This window comes from Apus apus, chromosome 4 (assembly GCF_020740795.1).
Source record: "Apus apus isolate bApuApu2 chromosome 4, bApuApu2.pri.cur, whole genome shotgun sequence".
Taxonomy (NCBI): Eukaryota; Metazoa; Chordata; class Aves; order Apodiformes; family Apodidae; genus Apus; species Apus apus.
The window spans coordinates 66717748-66737278 of NC_067285.1; positions in this window are offsets into that span (position 1 = coordinate 66717748).

A 19531-nucleotide genomic window follows, 5' to 3' on the forward strand; every position below is an offset into this window, starting at 1 on the left:
TTTTTCTTTTTTTTTCCCAAATTGTATTTATAAAACCTAATCCAGCTATTCTTTGCCCAGATACTTTTGAGAGACTACTACTGAAATGGACCTCAGGAAGAGCATCTTTGAGGGAAGAATGTGGCCTGAAGCAAATAAAATTTATTCATGGGCACATTTTTAATGTGCGAGCAGTAACAGGATTCTGTCATTAACTGTTCTGAACCTCAAAGAAACTGGAGGAAGGCATATATACAGTCTTTCATTAGATACATTTACGTGTTATTTTATGCCCCTTCATTTGTCTTTAATTCATGCTTTTATGTTCTAAAAGCTCATTTTACTGGAAACAATGCTAAATGAAGCCTTGCCTGCACTGGATAAAAAATCAGCTAACTCTAAATACAATTAGACCTGTTATTTTTCTAAAATAAAATCTTATATAATTCTTTGTACCCTTTTTATACTTTCTTCAAGTTTATTTGTAACCTACATTTGTTGCTTCAATTTTTTATACTTAATAACTCGAGTAAAGGTTTACGTACATGCCTGGAACAGAGTAAGTACAGGAGCACTTCCACTCCTAGGATCAGTGTTGCTTCCTTCATTTCTGTTTCAGTAATTAGATCAATGCACTTTTTTCCATTTTATTTTGCTTTCCAGGAAAATAAGCCCTATTTCTAAAGCCACATCTTAAGATTAGGAAAATATTTTTACTTTTTGTTGCCAAACTTGATAATCTCATTAAGAAGCTGTCTTTAAAACTTTGGGATTTAGAAAAAAGCTCACATAGCTAAATTGGGATTTCCAAAACTTTTTTTTTTTTTTTAAATAGCAACTGCATTTTAATTCAATTTTATCATATTATTATAAACTTTGCAATTAACAATTACTGTTATTAGGCTGCATTTTACTGTTTGCACATAGTAGAAACTTACACATTTGGGGAAAAGATTACAATTTCCTGTTGATATCTGTGTAGAGAGATTTTGTAGTTACTCTAAAGTGAAAGGAAATTTTCAGGGCCACAAGATGAGCAGCTGAAGGTTGAAACGCTTTTAATAAAATATTGAGAACCTATAAGCACTTAATGCATACCCACACGTATGCCCTACACACACACCTAAGGAGCAGCAGACACCATGGATTTATGCAAATCCAATCTGAAACCAATTTAACTTATTTCGAATCAGAGCAGGAAAGCTTATGAATACGGGGAAAACAGCAGTGGTTGGCTTCAGTAGGGCTTTTTGCAGTATGTCATTATGACATACCCCAATATGTATCCTATAGCAAACCCATAAACCACAGAAACACAGCCCAGATTGAAGTCCAGAGGTGGTTAATGGCCAAGTAGTGAGTGGTCAGCACAGAGTAAGCTCACATGGCTTCTGTCCAGTCCTTGTATTTATAACCCAGGTCAAGTGATACGTGCTGCACTTACCAGGTCTGAAGATGACACCAAACTTGAGACAGGACTGTAAGCATGCTGTAGGTCAAGATGAAAATTCAAAGTCATCCTGCAAATTAAATAAATTGTTTGAAAAAAATACATGTTGAGCAACAGCAAAAAGCAGAGGTTCCACACAGGTAAAAAAAAAGAGTAGCAGAAATACAATAGAGGGGAAAAAAGCCTACATAACCATTCTGCCTAAGCAGATGTGGATAACAGGTCACACCACTATGAAAAATAGAAACACCCATTTGGTTGCATCAAAACTAGTACATTCCCAAGACTTCTCTTTTCTTGGAGTAGAACTGTTATACCCAGTGCCCAGTGAGGCAAGAGTACTGTGTCCAGTGTGGGACATACAGCTTTTTTTTTGTGGCTGAATTGGAGATAGTTTAGAAAAGACTTGTATCCTCATTTCTGTAGATCTTGGCCTTCAGAGAAAGATTAAATAAATGGATGTTCTGAATATAAAGCAGAGGATACCAGGGAGAACGTGTCTGCAGCTACACACTTTCTAGTGCGCTAGAGAAACATCTGTCTCCTATTTTCATGAAAAACAGAACAAGTAGTGACTGCATTAGGCTTAAGAAATTCTTTCAAACCACAGAGATAATTAAACAGTGGGGTATAACATCTGGTGAGGTGGTGAATTCGTCATCATTAGAAACTTCTAAGAATCAGTTAGGCAAACATCTGTCAAAGCTAACATAGGTATAGTTGATCCCGCCTTTGGGCAGATAAAAGACTGATCTCCTGCAGACCCTTCCAGCTACATTTTTTTAATGGTTGTTTCTCTCTTTTCCTGTATTTCATTAGTATGCTTTTCCCAGCTTCTTAATCTATCTTCTTGCACCTGATTTTAACAAGAGCAATAGAGGATAATACAGAAAGTCATGTCAGAGCTCATGGAAGCTTTTCTTAGTTTAGCCGTTTAATTAATTTTTACCATACAAGACAGCAATATCATGTGAACAAGCCTGCACAATTGATTTTAATACATTACAGTTTTCTTTGGTCAATAGCTATATACTTCAAATGAGAAAAAACAATGTTTGGATCTATTTACAATTAGACTGTAATTAGATTATTAGGGATGTAGCAACCTCGCAAATTCCTAGCTCCTGCTTTTGAGGTAAGAACAAAGAGAGGGAAGAGGCAAATGCTGAATAAGGACTCTGGTTCTCAAGCTATGACAAACTGAACTACAGCTTCCATATAGATACTACTTTCTCTAGCTACTTGCCTCTTCTGCCCTCCATGGTGTCTGCCTCTTTGCACGGTAGGGACAAAAGGAAAGACAGGCCCTGGCTTTATGGGCAGAGTACAGAGCCACTAACAGTAACTGCAGCTGTTGCTGAGGTCAGATATTTGCTGGTATGCAAAGAGCTGGGGCTAACAAGTTTCCTTATCCCTGCTGCCCACCACACTTTGTGGTGAATATCAGAAAGACAGACAACCATGGCCAGCACTAAAACAGGGCAACTTTCCTTCTCCTCCTGCCATCCCAGCACAGCCAAGAGCTGGAGCACAGAGGTCCTCCAGCTTATGCACATCCAGCCCCAGAGGTCAGGAAATCAACCAGATTTAGCAGTCCATAAAGCAGCTTATTGACTAATGGACAGGACCCATATAAATGCAATGTTCTTCCTGGCTTGTTCCTGTCCCACATGTTTATATAAGGTCACTTTTTCACTGTGAGAGCCAGCACAGAAAGAGCTCAGTACCACATGGAATTAATCTCCAGATTTTTTTCAATTTCTGACTTCTAATATTAACTTCTTGGAGGGCAGAGGAAGGGGAGTGTTTAATAAGTGTTTCTGAAGACATGCTTCACTTCTAAGGCTTTGATGAGATTTTCAATTAAAACAGAATAAACCTTTTGAGATGAAAACAAATGTGCCTCTTAATTGGCATGGCATATTAAACACTAATAAACCCATTGTATTGTCTGCATTGCAAAAGCCAAGAGAGTATTTGCTAAGTATTCCCTAGGAAGTACTCTGGTGCCTTATTTTTCAAGTCAGGGCTATGCTGACAGCCCAGTTTTCAAATACTCATTAAGTGAGGTCATTAACATTTCTGTCCCTTCTGTTAATTTTATAAACAAAGTTCAAGTCCATTCTCCCCTTTAAAAAAGATTAAGAATAATACACATTCTTAGGTCTTTGTCTTTCCTATGGCTGTTTGGTCCAACAATCTAATCACGGTCATATTTTCTAGCAGAGCAAGCCAACCTCCATCATCTGAATGTCAAGAATTTCATTACTCCTCTATTAATGTGTTGAGTGCCAATCTGGAGAAATCTGTCACCATTGCTATGTGTAGCAAAGGATGACATCTCTGCTAAATTTTGGCCCACTAACAGTTTTCATTTCTGGCAGAAATACGTTCGTCAAGCACCTAAGCAGGAAAAGCAGGATCAGGGATGCCGCTGGTTTTAGAAAATGAGGCGAGATCGTTCTCATGGCCACCAGAGGGAGAAAACTGCCACCGGGATTTGTAATGCACTCAACAAAATCAATGTAAAGACTCATCTTTTTCTACTGCTAAGTCTCTTCAGAGACTTATGTCCGTCAATTATAATAGTAGCCATACTGAATTAGTTCTGAGAAAATTATACATGTAAATTTTTCTTTTCTAAAATACTGTAAAACCCCGATGTAATAAAATTTCACTTAGTTCATAAATATAAAAAACTAATAATTAGATACATAATGTCCCCTTCTTCATATAATCATGCATATTACCTTATTTAAAAATCAATCCTACTATTTTATAGGACTGAGTGCATAGAAAAATTTAGTTTAGCATGAGTACCTGCAGCAAAATATTGCTCTAAGCAAAAGAATAAATCTATTCAAAGCAACTACACAGCATAACACATACTTAACTCCTTGGCCTCTAATCAACTCCAAATAAGAATATGAAAGAAAATAAAACCAATTTAAATGTGGACTTTATAGTCAAAGAGAAGTACTCTGTGCTCACATTAAAATCAGAATGCAAGGAAAGAAGAAATTTAGTGGGGTTTGCATCCTGCTGGAACAACTAATAAAATATATATTTGACATTTAATTACAGTAATGTGAGTTCTTCTCCGAGTACCTTTTAAGGATATTTTATCTTGTATCTCTCATCTGAGCAAGTATTTAGGATGATTTCCTCATATATCTTCTTATATTGTTTTTTTTTTTCCACACATTTACATTCATTGTGGGGAAAACAACACAGAAAACAGGATATATGGCACAAAAGCAAGTTCTACCCAAGAGCTATTTAAAAAACACAGTTCAAATGCACCTTTTTAAGAGGCAGTTGTTCAGATGTAAGTGTCAGCATTAATTTTTTAACCACAATTAGGAGTGAAGCTCATTACACTTGCAGTTAAGCAACCCGACATTAGGGCCAGGACCAGTTTTGGCGTGCTGTATAGGTAGCCCTCAGCTCCACTAACCAAAAAGGCAGAAGAGATGCAACAGCTGAATGTCCACTAGATGCCAGGCTTCCTTTGCTGAGTGGAGCTGTCGCACCTGCTTCCCACACACTTTACACAGATGGCCTCTGTGTTTGCTCTCTCACTGGTGGACACAAGCTCTAGTGTTTAGCACCAAATCCTGATCCCATTCAGGTTCAATGACAAGCCTTCCAGATTTATCCCTGATCTCTCTCCGAAATTTCTGAAAGAGGGAAAACACTTTTCAGAAGGATTAAAGTTATCAGTAAGAAGAACTGAGGGTATTCTGTCTCCCTCTTCTCTCTATCAACAGAAAGCTTCCAGCGAAGAGAAGGGAATGAGTTTTGTGATTGACATACTCAATCAGCAAACAAACCTAGCTGAGGAATGGCAAAGAAGATTGCTGACTGTGCCTCCTGTGCTCCTGGTGCCATCGTCGACAGGTAGGTGACCTCCAACCTCTAGTTGTCCTCAAACAGGCCAGGCAGCAGCCCAAAATATTGACTTAAAACTACATTGGGGCAATATTTGCTTTCTGATTATCTCACTTCTGTAGTTGAGAGAGGCTTCCAGAATGCAAGCATCCCTCTGCCCTGGGGGAGCTGTAGCTCGCCACCACCAACTGTGCCTGGGACAGGGCACACTCGATCTCACATGATGGGCCACTCAGAACACCAGCATGGTGCACACCATGATCTGGCAGGACTATTCACCTCTCCAGGAGGTTGCAGCAGTTTACAGTGCTACTCCATCACAGTGGCACAAATTCAGGCTTTACTGTTGAGATTTGGGTTACCTCTAAGAAAATGGCATGACAATTGGATGCTACACAGGCCCCAGTTTCTGAAGAGGCCAGAGACAAGTGCTGTCATGTTAACTGGAGGGTCTGGTGATCTGATTCCTTCATCATTAGTTCAGCTCAGCAATTGTTTGCTGTGGGTAGGCACCTTAATTTCAAAGGGCTGCTTGCAGCAGAAGAAAACATCAGATTTGAGCCAGGGCCTCTGGCAAGTTAGAAGCTGTAGTAGTTAAACAACTTATTGCTAACTTAGAGCATTAGCTACTAAAAAATCTATATTATTCAGAAAGCCCTTTCTTGAATTCAAAATGGGGTAACAAATATGAAATCTTTCTGGAAAACAAAACAGACCAATTAAATTGAGAGACATCTCTACCAAGAAATAATAACAACTGTTTTCTTCTGTCTAGGTTAACATAATACAAATTGCCACTCTCCTAGAAGCACATTTTCATTAGCTTAATTTTTTTAAAAAGAAGATACTTTTTTCATCCATTTATTAAGACTAACTTTGGTGAGTAGACCAGTTTACAAGTATTTAGTATTTTTATCCGTGTCTCTCCTCTTGTCTCTCAAATTTTGCCTCTGGCTCTACAGGCCCTGTGGATCTTTATGGCTTGATTTGCAGAGAGCATCCCTCACAGCTCCCACAGATGCCAGAGATCCAGGTGCTTAAAGGTTTTGAGAAAATTGCTTGGATGGGAGCAGTTCTCTGCTCACCTACTGGCTCTTCTCCTATAATCCGGCCATACAGTACATGCTGGAAACAATTAGGGGGGATAGAACAGGGCTCTCTGCCACTTTGCCTCTCATCAGCTTCCCTGTTGAGATCAAGTGGTATAAATGTTAATAGTCCGACCCATCTTGTGCTCCTCATTGTTGCATGCTTAAACCCAGCAAAATTCTGCAGTACTAAAGTCAGACTCATCAGGGTACGTGAAAGGACTGCTGCAGTATTCAGCTTGGTCAGCACTGTGAGCTGGAGGTTTCTTTTAGAACTCAATTTTCCTTATGGTTAAGAAGGAAAAATTAGAAAATTGGCTACTAGTATCACATACAGGATAAAACATTATTCTCTGAAAATGTTAGAAGTACCAGCCATTTTACAGTGGGCAGATCCTCGTAGATAGAGACATTTCTTTATTCATGTATCTCAGTGAGTGGTAAATGAGGCATGCTCACAGAAGTTATTTGGGATGGAAATGAGTCTAATTAGTCTATCGAACCCAGGAATAGAACTGTGAGGCAAGTCTGGGGAAGATGTGAGTTAGCAACTGAAACAGCAATGCAGAAACAGAGTTATGCGCTTTCTGCAGTTTAAGCAGAGTATTTATTTGTGGTTTCACTTGACAGAATAAACAGTAGATAAGGGAACAGCTCAAGCAGGCAAACATTTCTAAGAAACTAGTTTAAAAACATTATTTTTTTTAATTGCAGGGTCTATAAGCAGCCTCCTACATATTCCTACATTACTTTTCAACTTCCTAATTTGTTGTACAGTGAAGATTAAAAAGCTGCTCAGTTACTTCAGAGCTTTCTGAAAGGGGAAGGGGCAGATGTGCTCCAAATTTAAATTATACTAATAAAAATTAGTGTCTTTTAAAGTTAGTGGGGACATAACAATGATTTTAAAATCAGCTGCTAGAATATGTACATGTATTTTATATACTGACAAATCTTTTAATCTGCAAGAATCACATCTAGTAATGAATCACATTCTTGGAGTGAATAATACAGCCCTTGACGCCAACCTCTGAGGGAGAATATTGTGGTCATGGTGTCTGAACAGTGTGGTAGCTATGGCTACCTATATAATTCTTAGCAATGGAAAAAAAAAGTGACAATGACATTAAATTTAATCAGGTTCCCCTTTTCTGTGGTTCCCACTGGGATGAGCCACTAGTGTCTTGCCTTAAATATTCAAAGCCTTCAAAGTTTGCATGTGTTCATATAAAGGGACAATATCCTGCTAATACAGAACAATGGATCTGTCATGTATTTCTCCTGTGAGTAGCCGTAAGTCTGAATTTAGTTAGTATAGGGTATTATGATTGCTGCTTCTTTAGCGATTGTCTTTATATTAGTCTTCACTTAGAAGGAAGAAGAGCAGTAAGGAAATGTAGGCAAAAATACAATGAACTTGGCTATTTTGGTTTGGAAATATGGAGCAAAGAACTGTGTCTTCTTAAAAAGATCCAGCTTTATTTCCAGTCACACTTCATCTGATATGAATGAGCTGGTACTACATATCACATGGCTGAATACATTTGGGAAACACAACCTAACATATATTTAGGAAGAAGCTATTAAAATCAAACTAGAGTAGTTAACTGCAAATATTTTTTTAATTTTCATTTTGTAAAGTTCATAAATACTTTTTGTACTTCATTTATAGACCTGTGAAAATGTGACTTTTATTAATAGTTACTAGTGCAGGAAGTTTCATTTGGATTTCCTTAATCTGCAGTAAAAGCTAGCATTGAAAAGGTTGAGACTGGGGTATAAATATGTGTATTTATTTGAAGTAGATATTTAAATACATAGTCCTTAAAGCAAATTTGTTTTGTTTAATTTTAAGTGGGAAAGGAAAAAAGGAAGGGTAGTTTTTGCTATGGATTTGGAGGTAAAAGTTTCACAGCAGGTAGATAGACCACAGTGAAAAGCTGGTGTCTGTGTATCTTACAGTTAAGCACATTTAACAGCAAATTGTTCCTTCAGTTTGTGATTAGAAAATTATCAGATCTGTGATGATTTTATATTCTTTCTCTGACTTTTTGGTAGCTTAACTATGCTTATCTTTGTTTGGCATAGAGAACATCAGCCGCTCTTAATACTTTCTCAGAATCACAGCTTGGAAAGTGTCCCTAGTAAAGTGTAGGTTCTCTCACACATATGCTGCCAAATGAGTTCTAGTGAGTAAGAGAACACATAAGCACCTGCCACTATTTCCACATGCAAACCAAAACACTTGGTAAGAGGTGACTGCCTCTCCATGTCACATTCTTACAGTCTGTATCTCATTAAAGGAATGTGCAACTAGGATCCTCTTTGTCCTATTTGAACTCAAACTAAAGAAAATGCCACTCTTTCCTTCTATACAGTATATCATAAATGAAACAGGATGTTATCCACCTTTATTTATTTTTCTAGCTTATTATATTGTCATATTTGCTACTCATGATCTTGCTGCCTGAATGCTTCTCATAGTTCTATGTTCATGTGAAAAAAAAAAAAGTTTATCTTGCCCTTTCTTTCCACAGTTTAGAACTGAGCAAGGATTCTGTTTTATTTTGTTTAGGTAATTTAACATTAGAAAGTTAGATATATATTGATTGTGTAGCAAAGACTACATGCTCTTCCTTTTATTTTTTTAATAATAAAATCCATTATCTAGGGAAAATAACTTGCAAAAAGCTTGTTTGGACCAGTGCAGTTTGCATCCTAGCTAGAAAACCAACGTCTGTGGTATGATCAAGGACAGCAGTCTCATCAGCTTCAGTCCCCAGAGATGCAGCACCCTAGGTATAATCTAACAGTAGCCAAAGGCATTTAAGTTTAGTTGAAAGTAACAGCATCTGTTTAGGCTGAGTCTGTCTCTAAGGGGTCACAAGAACATTTGCCCAAACAGCAGTGAGAGTAGGACTGTCCATGTTTCCCAGACTCGCTTTCTCCACATGGTGATTTTTCTTCAGGTGGGATACAAAGACTTTAGCCTTTTGTCTAGGTTTTTACAGACTGCCCCACTTAGGGCGAGTTTCTTGTTCTCAATGCAAATTTCACACCAGTAGCTTTTACACATGCACAGGCTGATGACACAGCATCCGTGTGTGAGCTACAGTTCTTCCTCAATTTAACACACACATGAAGGTTAGACATCTCAGGCTCCCTGTGGATGTGTGCTGCATAGCACATGCTTCTATCCAGGAGACGCCAGATAAAAATGGCAGATCTGCTCAAGACTTCTAGTTACCTTTAAGGATGAAGAGAGAAATCAATTCAGCCTGGTCCCCTGTTCCTTCCTGCCTGTTACCCAGATGTTCTTGATGATGGTTGCACAACCCTGCTGCATGCAATACAGATTTTGGCTTGACATCCATCTACATTTTAATGCTGTGTTTGGTCCTGTTATATAGACACCAATTCAGATTTTGAACAAAACTAGATCAATTTTTGTTTTCAAACATCTGTAGGACTACTAATCCAGTTTTATTTTAACACACATTTTACTTATAAATTTTCTTCCACTCCCTCACCAAAACCAACCTACCCCTCTTACTGCCACTTGAAAAGCTTTGCAGATTGTATCACTGATGTGACAAAGCCAGAAAAAAGGCTTAGGTTGATGATCACCCCAAACCTGTTTATACTGCAAAATGATTCCTGGTCTAATTAAGACCTAACAACGAGCTACCTGTTAAGATACAGAACAATACGAAGCAAGTCAGGAGAACTGAAAGAGAGTTTTACCTCTTGCTGAGTCAGAGTTGTTAATTGGCCAGTCAAGTGCAAGAGACAATGTCTGCTTTGACAAAACAACTTTTGTATCTCCAAAAAAGTGACACCACCCAAGTTTCATTTCCTTAAAGTAGCGTTGAACAGATCAGAAGCAAATAAAGGGCTGGGCCAGGTGGTTAAAAATTACTGTGCCCCCAAAACTGACCACATGCTTCGAACCTCTCTGCTGGCCCTGAGGTTTCCCTAGGAGCTCAGAGCTGTACGGTGAGTCAGCTCAGTTTGTTGATCCAACTAAGACCTAAAATGGATGGCAGGGGGAAAAGAACGCCATCTCAGATGTAAATTTGATGCAAGCAGATGGTGTGTTCTTCTTCATCTGTATCTTTTATGAACATTTGGAAGTGTGTCAGCTAGTCATGATGATTTAAACTAATATTTTTATTAGCATTTCTACCTGGAATAAGTAAAGAGCGAGTTCAAAGTAAATGGCTATAACAAGGCATTTTTTATCTAGCCACATAGCAAATCTATAAATTGAAACACCGAGACATGTTAACTCCTGCTAGCCAGGATATTCTTAGATGAACCCAAATCATAAAAAGCTGTTCACCCACAGAAATTGTGTAAACCCATTTGCAAGCAGATATCACAGTGGATGAGGAAAACAAGTCTTCCTTGGCAGTTGTGTCAACAGAAGGGTTCACTAACAGCCAGCAAGGTGTGAGCAACACACCTGAACCTCAGAAGTGCTAAGGGGAATTAGCATAATAAGGAAGATATTTCATTAGAAAACCAGTTCTCTCTTCCCTCCTCACTGACAGCCAAAACTTCTGATCACTAATTGATACTTAGTTGACACAACTATACACATTATAATGAATTTGTTACAAAGATTTTTTAGCTGTGGTGGGTTTTTTTTCCTGCAGTAATGTATATTTCATTATATAATGCATGCTGCAAGGCTTAGTTTTCATTAGAAATTGAAGGATATGCCACTGAGACCAAGAAACAGAAAACTACAAAATGAACAAATTTACTGTAAAAGAGAATAGAAAAGCAGGTTGTGACAAAATATTGGGCTCAATGTAGAGAGAGAAATTTAAAAATTGGGTTATCATTTTATCAAAGATTCCTGTAGCGATGGCTACAAGAAAGCATAAGTTACCATAAGAAAATTTTTCCTAAAATTAGTAGTGAGCCAAAAAGAGAAATGTCAGAGACTTTTTTCTTCCTCCTCCTCTTAAAAGTCAAGTCAGGATCTTAGCATTAATACAAAAATTACTTCAGAGTTGAACTTCCTTTGTACATTTAGGGAAACAATGATGTTGGTATAATTCATTTTCTTTCTGCTTACACAGTCAGATCTCAGTCCAGAGCTGTTTAAAAAAACCAGGTTTTTTTTCCAAGTAACTGCATACTTTAAGGCATGGTTAAAATAAACTTTTGCAACAATACAGCTGTGAAAATGTTTAAATCATCATTAAAAAAGTATGGATGCTGGGATTCATTCTGCCACAGGACGATACCTAAACTTACATTTGATGCATGTTCTTTTTCCAGTGACTACAAAGAATAGTGCACGTGGTCCCCTTATCCTCATTTGACTCTTAAGGTTACTTCACTGTTTCGTTATGATCTTATTTAACTTCAAAATCCTAATGTGGACCCAAGTCTGAAATTAACATCAGCATACATAGATTTATAATCTAGGATCTGTACATGTCTACCTAAGCTTCAGTCCTTGTATTTTCTCAACAGAGGTTCAAAATGTTTTAGAAAAAGCACCCAGAGTGCTAAACCTGGCACATGTGATCCCTGAAGAGGTAAAAGCAAAAGAGATGCACCCACAGTGACCACTTTCAAAGCATTTTAGCAGTCTTTAAAACAGTCACATCATCAATAAAAGCATTTAAGCCAGAGGGAAACCTGGTCATCTCAAGATCTGGCAGAAGAACTGTGTTACTAAAATAACATTACCAATGGTAAAAAACCCAAAAAACAGCAAAGAGGAGAAGCCTTTTGAATCAAAGCAGCTAACAAGAGTCAAGGGATTTAATCTTGACTAAATGGTCAGAGAAGATACAGACAGAGGAAGAAACAACAGGCTGGATCCCCACCATCCCATAGTAGCTTAGACATAGAATAATTGTATGTATAATACAGATTTGAGCTTATGTGGTTAATGGGCCACAAAGTATCACTTCTGCCTTCAAGTGCTAGCTCCTCCAGCCCTACTGTAAAAAGCATGCATACCCCAGCTGTCTTTTTGTATTTTAGACATATTCACTTTTTCATGCCCTCTCAGTCCATCGCACAATCTTATCTGAGTCTGATTTAAAGTAATTGGCAAAAATTAAAAGCTCTTCCTTTGATATTCTGCATTAACCATGGGGAAACCACCAGCCTGGTTTCCTGAGGTATAAAAATACTAACAAAAAATGATGCTGATACAAACTGAGGCCAAACAGGATTAATGAAGGTGCATTTTTTTTTTTTTTTAATTGCTCAGTTCCCTGGATCCCTGTGATAGCTCTCCAGAGGGGAGCAAAGTAATAAAAAGGGTAAGCTGATATGGCCCTTTAGAATAACAATCTTCATAATTGCTTTATGTGTCTCTTCCGTGGGCTTGCCTCAGGGGAGCACACCCTGTTGGCAAACAGCAGATTCTCTAATACAGGTATTAAATGGTGATTCCAAAGTGCACCAACTTGCGTGTGCCCAGCAGAGCCCGGCTGATCCTTTCTTGGCTCTGTGCAGGGGTGATAAGGTTATTTATTGTCCTGTGGTGCAGCAGGGTTAGTTGTGGCTAATTCCAAAACACGTTCCTGCAAATCAGTATAAGATTGAGTGTTGGGACTGTGTTAAGCCTGAGGCACGAGCTATATATCTGCGTCTTTCAACGTACTTCTGAGCTAACAAAACTTCTTACCTGGTGCCAGGTATATCCCTGTTTAGTATCTCGAATCCCTTTAAAATGGGAAATAGCTTTCCTGGGGACCACAGGGGTACTATTGTTACCACAAACTGAAACATACAGCATGATGTCTTTGGTGTCCTCTTTTTGGGTAGGATTTGGTGACAAGCAAATATTATACCTTTGTCATTATGACAAAGACTCACTGTTCTTCCCATTGCACTAAAATAAATGAGCTAAGTTGGCACAGTTTGGTTTCAGATTCCATGGGACAGTGAGTCTCACTTGGGAGAAACTGTTTTTTATTTCACAGACTGACCGACACAAACGATATCAGCTAGAGACACATTGTTTCTGTTTTGTTTTTCTGGTATTTTATGAACCAGCCTGTAAGTCTCTTGCTTCAGAAGCCAGTCACTCCAAAGCTTGTGGGTTGCATAGCTTCCTCAGTCTCCTAAAGCAGCACACAGCCCTAAGCTTGCTGCAGTGCTATGAGGGACTTTTATTGCAGTGTTTAAATTAAAAGAATATAGTGATTAGAAGTGGTATTACAGGCTAATCATAATTTGGTATAGTTGGATTGCTTGTTTAAACAATTTGCACAGATGTCACAAGCACAACAAATAATTTACAAAAGCCATCCTATCAAATAAGGACACCACTGTCCTTCGGGAGAGTAACCCCAAGAACAAGGTCCTTTTGAAAGAGCACACGAGCAGGTTAAGACTCTCACACAATTTTTCCCAGTGTGATTCTATTACAAAAACAAGGAAGTAAAACTTTTAACTTCTCTTCTGGGCTTAGCATAATTACTGACTAGATGACTAATGGCTGGAATATATTTGTGCTGCTGATGCTTCCCTGTGACCCTGCAGGACTAAGGCATCTCTGACGGGAGGAACGGATTCTGCACTGTGCTGGTGGGCAGCTGGCTCCAAGTTCCTTAACCTCACTCTAAATGTATTTGAAAGGGAAGGAGAAAAGGTTTTCCTTTTTGTGATAGGTCCTTGTGACACTGAAGACAGCATTTCTTTTGTTTGCTTTGAGACTGAGAGAGTATTTAATGGGTGCTTCTCTCCAGCCTTGAGAGAAATTCTGCTCAGGATCTGTCTGCATGAGTGGCAGAAAAAGCTATACTCTTGGAAGCCAGAAATAACCCAATAAAGAGTTTCATTTTCTGATGAAGAGGGCAGAGCTATGAACTGAACCTTTCCTTAAGTCTTGCAAACAGACATTTTATGCTCCAATGTGTACATCAGTTCAATTCTGAAAGATTTTTGCAGCTTTAATAATTTGCTGCCTTGCACCATGGTTCAGGATTATATGTTATATACATTATTTGCTCCTAAAAAAGAACTCTCTTTTTTAATTCATACCTTACAAGAGCAAAAAAGAATGGGGAAAAATTCTTTTAGTAAGAATAAACAGAGAAAAATAGCTCACTAAGAGAAGTAGACTGCTAAAAACTCACCAGTCTCACCAAACAACATAAGGACACTTTTTTCTTATCTTGTAATATCTCACTGATTTGCAAGTGCATTAATCTTTGTTCCTTTATGTCCCTACACATTACCTAAAGTATATGCATGTCTTTCTATATCCAGTGTTAAAATGAGCTAATAAAAATTTGTCCCATGAGGAATCTTTGATATATTCTTATATTGTGTTGAGACTGTGATAGAGCAGACAACCATAGACAAATTGTGCCACTTGTCGTATTGTGCCTTTGAACCTGCAGCTTTGGAAAAGAGTCCTATCTGGCAATGTGGGAGGACAGCAAATCTGTATCAGTCAGACAAAAATTACTATTCCAAGGCGTTTTTTTGTTTGTTAAAATGCACTGGCTCTCTCCAATCCAACTTCGTGCTGTTTGCTTTTGTGTGATGTCAGGGACATTCTTTCTGCTAAATATAAATATTTAGTGAGCCTCCCGTAGGTTAGGTTTGTCAGCTTCTACATGCTTGAACATTTTGAAATGGAATAGGAAGGAAGGGGCTCAGTTGTTCCCTTAATAAAATTACATGTTTCAGAAGACAGACTGGATCACCGGAAGTGGCAACAGAGAGCCTATAAAACTTTCTAGACAGTTCTTCTGGTGGCTTTTAACCTTTTTACCTCTGAAAGAGTCTCCCAAATTGCGCAGGTTAATGTGAGAAATCCTGCAGCTGAGTTGCTGTGGTAGTGCAAAGCCCAGAGAAGCAGGGGCACCTGACTGCTGCCCGCCGCAGACATTGATGGATGTCCCCGAGCAGCGCTGGGTTCAAGTGCTGGGATTCCTGGCGCACAGACCGTGCTCTGCTCTGCTCTCAGATGCCGGATCAAGAGCTAATGTGGCGACAAGGCGCGCCAATCCTTAAGGTTCAGTGTCTGGTAGTTAGACTCATTACAATTAGTCAACTTGATATATTGTTTACAATTTACACCAAACAAGCTTGGGGCTAATTATGACTTAGCTAGTTTGTCTCTTTGATGTCAAGATCCTCTGCAGGAGGTCCATCTAGTGAGCATTATCTACGTTCAGTCTCAAGCTCAGGTACAGAGAATCAACATGGCCTTCGAATTCAACTGTAGCTCTGCAAAATCCTCGGGCATTAAGAATTATATTAGCGCAGCTGATAAACTTACTTGGAATAGATTTATTTCTACATCCTCTTAAAACACCTGCTATCCAGGACAGCACTGATTAAGTAAAAAAAAAACCCCACAGCTGTGAATCTCAGCCGTTGCTCAGTGCATTCAGATACAGCAATGCTTCACACAAAATGCAACAAGGGTCCCAAATATTACTTTGTTGCACTTAAATGTATGGGTTGCATTGTTGAGAAAGCTATATCATAAAAGATAGGTGGTTTGATCCTGACACGTGGAATTCTGGGTTTACTCTATCATTGTGTTGCTAAAATATAATATTTCTATTAATGGAAGCTACATGACCAGTTATGCCAATGTATTTATTCTAAAATTTTGAATCACAGAAAACATCAGTAAAGTTTTTCAGGAAGAAACTAAATCTAGTCATAGGTGAAACAAGAAAGTAAAGTCTTCCCAGTGGAGCATAGTGCTCCTTCCTTCAATGAGAACTGGAGTCCCAAATTCCCCCTCGCATGGACATCACCATCAGATCATTGACCTTGATACTCACTCTCCCCTTTGGCACAGGGTGCATAATTCACACTAGAACCAATTATCGAATCAGTGTGCCCACAGCTCCAAGAAACATAATGGTAAGAAAAGTCTAGCATCACATAAGCTCTCTGAACAACTCCTGGATCAAATTTGGATGTTATGTAGCTACAAGTTTGGGTTTCTTACACTTAATTTTTGCAGCTTAGCAGAAGAAAAAACTTTCATACTTCTTTTGACTTCGCAACGATAACAAAGAACCCACAGCTAGGTTTTAGCTGACAACTATGGTGGTGAGTCACGAGACAAAATAGCATTCCCTTTGTTGTTGCACACTTGAATGAAGTCTGCCCTGCCTCTCACAGAAGTCAAAATGTACATCTATTCCCACAGCAAGGCAACATGCTAGAGTGTGAGTTTATTCACTCATTTGTATTTTACAGTTGTAACCACACTGGGATTACAGACAACATTTAACTATAATCAGAATAAAAATTCTAATAATGAATTAATTTAATACCATCTAATCCCTTAAACAAAACCCAGCACATTATAATAGATTTTTGTCCAACCCATCTTTAATTGCTGAGGTAGAATTTGTAAGTTAACTAAAATAAAACAAAATGGGTATCTCAGCAAAGCAGTTTTTAAGACATGATGGAAGTTCTGAGTTTCCTAGTCCCTCTGAAGGTTGGATCACTTTTATTTTCATCCCTAACCTTATAGAGCCAGTTTTGAACCAAACCAGAAAAGATCCCAGCCTTGGCCTTAGAGATTGTTACCTTTGGGTGACACCTGTCACCAGCTGAGGGAGAGAAATAATTGAAAAATAGTCCCATATCTCTCCCTGAAAATTTAAGGAAAAACCAACAGTAACAACTTAGGATTTCCCAGTAAACTCAACCCTGTTCCAGAACTGTAATTTTATCAATTACATAAGTTTTTAAAAAAATTGAAAGACAGGTAAAGACAGGCGTAGAAACAAAGCTCTAATAGTTCGAATTTTACAGTAAATTCCCAGTCACTTTGTCTTCTTACACCTCTCTCTGTATTTTTCTGTAATTACAACTAAATTTGTTTAACTACTGAAGCAAAATGAGGTTAATAGATGGAATAAAAATTGTGGTCATGGAAACATTAGACTAAGAGTGGGCAGTCAGGCAAGATGATGCCTATAAATGGCTCTTTCCCTGTCTGCCTTCAGAAAAACCACTTGTGAGTAGCACCAATGAGGGGGAATCCCAGGTAAAAGCCCAGAAAATAAACCACCATGTTTAAACTGAAATTTACTCAGTTTTGCAGACCTTTTTTTTTAAAGCTATTTTGGTTGTGCAATTTTTTCTTCAAGTGTTAAAAGAAGAGTTATGCCCCAAAACTGCAGCCTGAAAATGGATGGAAACTTTATTCACCATTTTAGATAACCAGTCAGCTTATCCACAGAGATGGGGATTAACCATGACTTTCAGACCCCTGGTTTGCATTTACCCATCTCTCAAATCTGCAAATGGAAACACCAATATCTGAGAAAGTCCTAACCAGCTTCGTGATGAGACTTTAGTATAAAAAAGGAGCTTTCTACAGGATCCCTCTGGGAAATAGGACTCCATGCCAAATTCTTCACAGGGACTGAACTGAAGTCCTCCTGAAACCTCTTCTGCATATCTGAGAAGATAACTGCAGTCACAGCAGTTATTTTTAATATTCAGCAAAATGCAATAGGAAGTTTACTAGTTACAGGAGGGATTTTCTATTTCTTTTGAAGTTGAGGGACCATTGTTTTGCAGCTATGGCTGCTGTTATCTGCTATATTTATTCCAACTGAAAATCTCTGACCTCTGCATTCCCTGTGTCATAAAAAGAACAAAGCAGTGAAAATTGATTAATAAAAGTCTTCAACTCTACCAGCAAAGCAGTTACAAGCATCAGGAATGTATGAGTTGAAGAGGATGTCCTCCAAGACTAAACTGCTTTCTTGTCTTTTGACCCACAGGAACCTGCTTCTTTCTCCTTCCACTGAGTAAATTCACCTGGCCAGCTGATAGAACAATTTTATGTCCATTCCTTCAGAGACAGAAGGGTAAAGTTAAGGGAGTATTATAATGCCTTTATAATGTCAAAAACAGTGGTAAATCTGAACCACCTGAGTTCTGTCTCTGCAGGACTATGATAAATGTCCACTTGAAGTGCAAAGATCAAGTGCTGGGAGAGCAAGGTCAGATGCTTTACATGACATCTAATGTGACTGTCATTTCTCAGGCTCAGTAGCTGATGGAAATGGGGCGACAGGATGAACCAATCACTAAGGTACCATGTCTGGCATTTAAATAGAGTGCAGTAATTCCAGCAGTGCCAAATGATTAGAGATCTAATTGCCATTGTCTCATGAATTCCTCTGTGGTGTGGCATGTATGTTCAAAAACATGTTAAGCTGAATCTAGTAAGGTACTCTCACTAAAAACATATTTTTTAAAAGACTAAATTCTAGTTTTGTACTCCTAAATAGTCTCATGAATTAATAAAAGGTTCTATACAGGCATATCTATAAATAATGGATGACTGTTTTGCTTTTTTATTGGGAATTACCTTTCTATACATTCCAACATTTGGCTCTAGGGAAATACTGTTGTCTGTATTAAACACCCCACAAAGATCATGAGAATTACACAATTCAATTTTTTGTTTTAAAAGTAATTACAAATTTATTTTCTTTGAAGAGTATATCACCATATGATTGTTTCAATGTACTAGTAGCAGATATAAGATACAAAGCATTGATTAAAGGAATGGAAAATATAATTTATAGGGAAACTGAAGACCCCCATGTATGCCAGTTAAGGTTACTTGATCACATTCTTTGAGTACCTCTTGGTGAAGAGAAATTTAGTAATAGATTGCCTTCAGTTGATTTAACTCAAGCCATTACACCATCCAGTGCTGTCCCAGAACAGGTGTAACTTGGGTAAACTCATCCACAAAATTACAAGTCCGTTTTTAAAATGGGACAGTAGTTAACTAGTCACATAGTTCCCAAAAACTCATGACCTTTCTGTTCCTGGTAATGCCTAAAAACCAGGGAATTTAATTTTTTTTGCTAGAAAAGTATGTTCTCTTTCGAAAAAATTCAAGCAAAGACGGGCAGTCCAATGGCCTGTGTAACACCAAGGAATCCCACAGGCTGCATCTTGTGATTCCCATCTCCTTGTGTAACCCAAGTATTTCCTCTTGGATTCAGATTTTGACATTTGTCTGCACCACCTCCCCTTAAAAATAACTGCTGTTCTCTAGAATCCTGAATTTGAATTGTTCCTATTCCTAAAAACTTAAAAAAACCTGCAGATAAATTAAACTCTAATC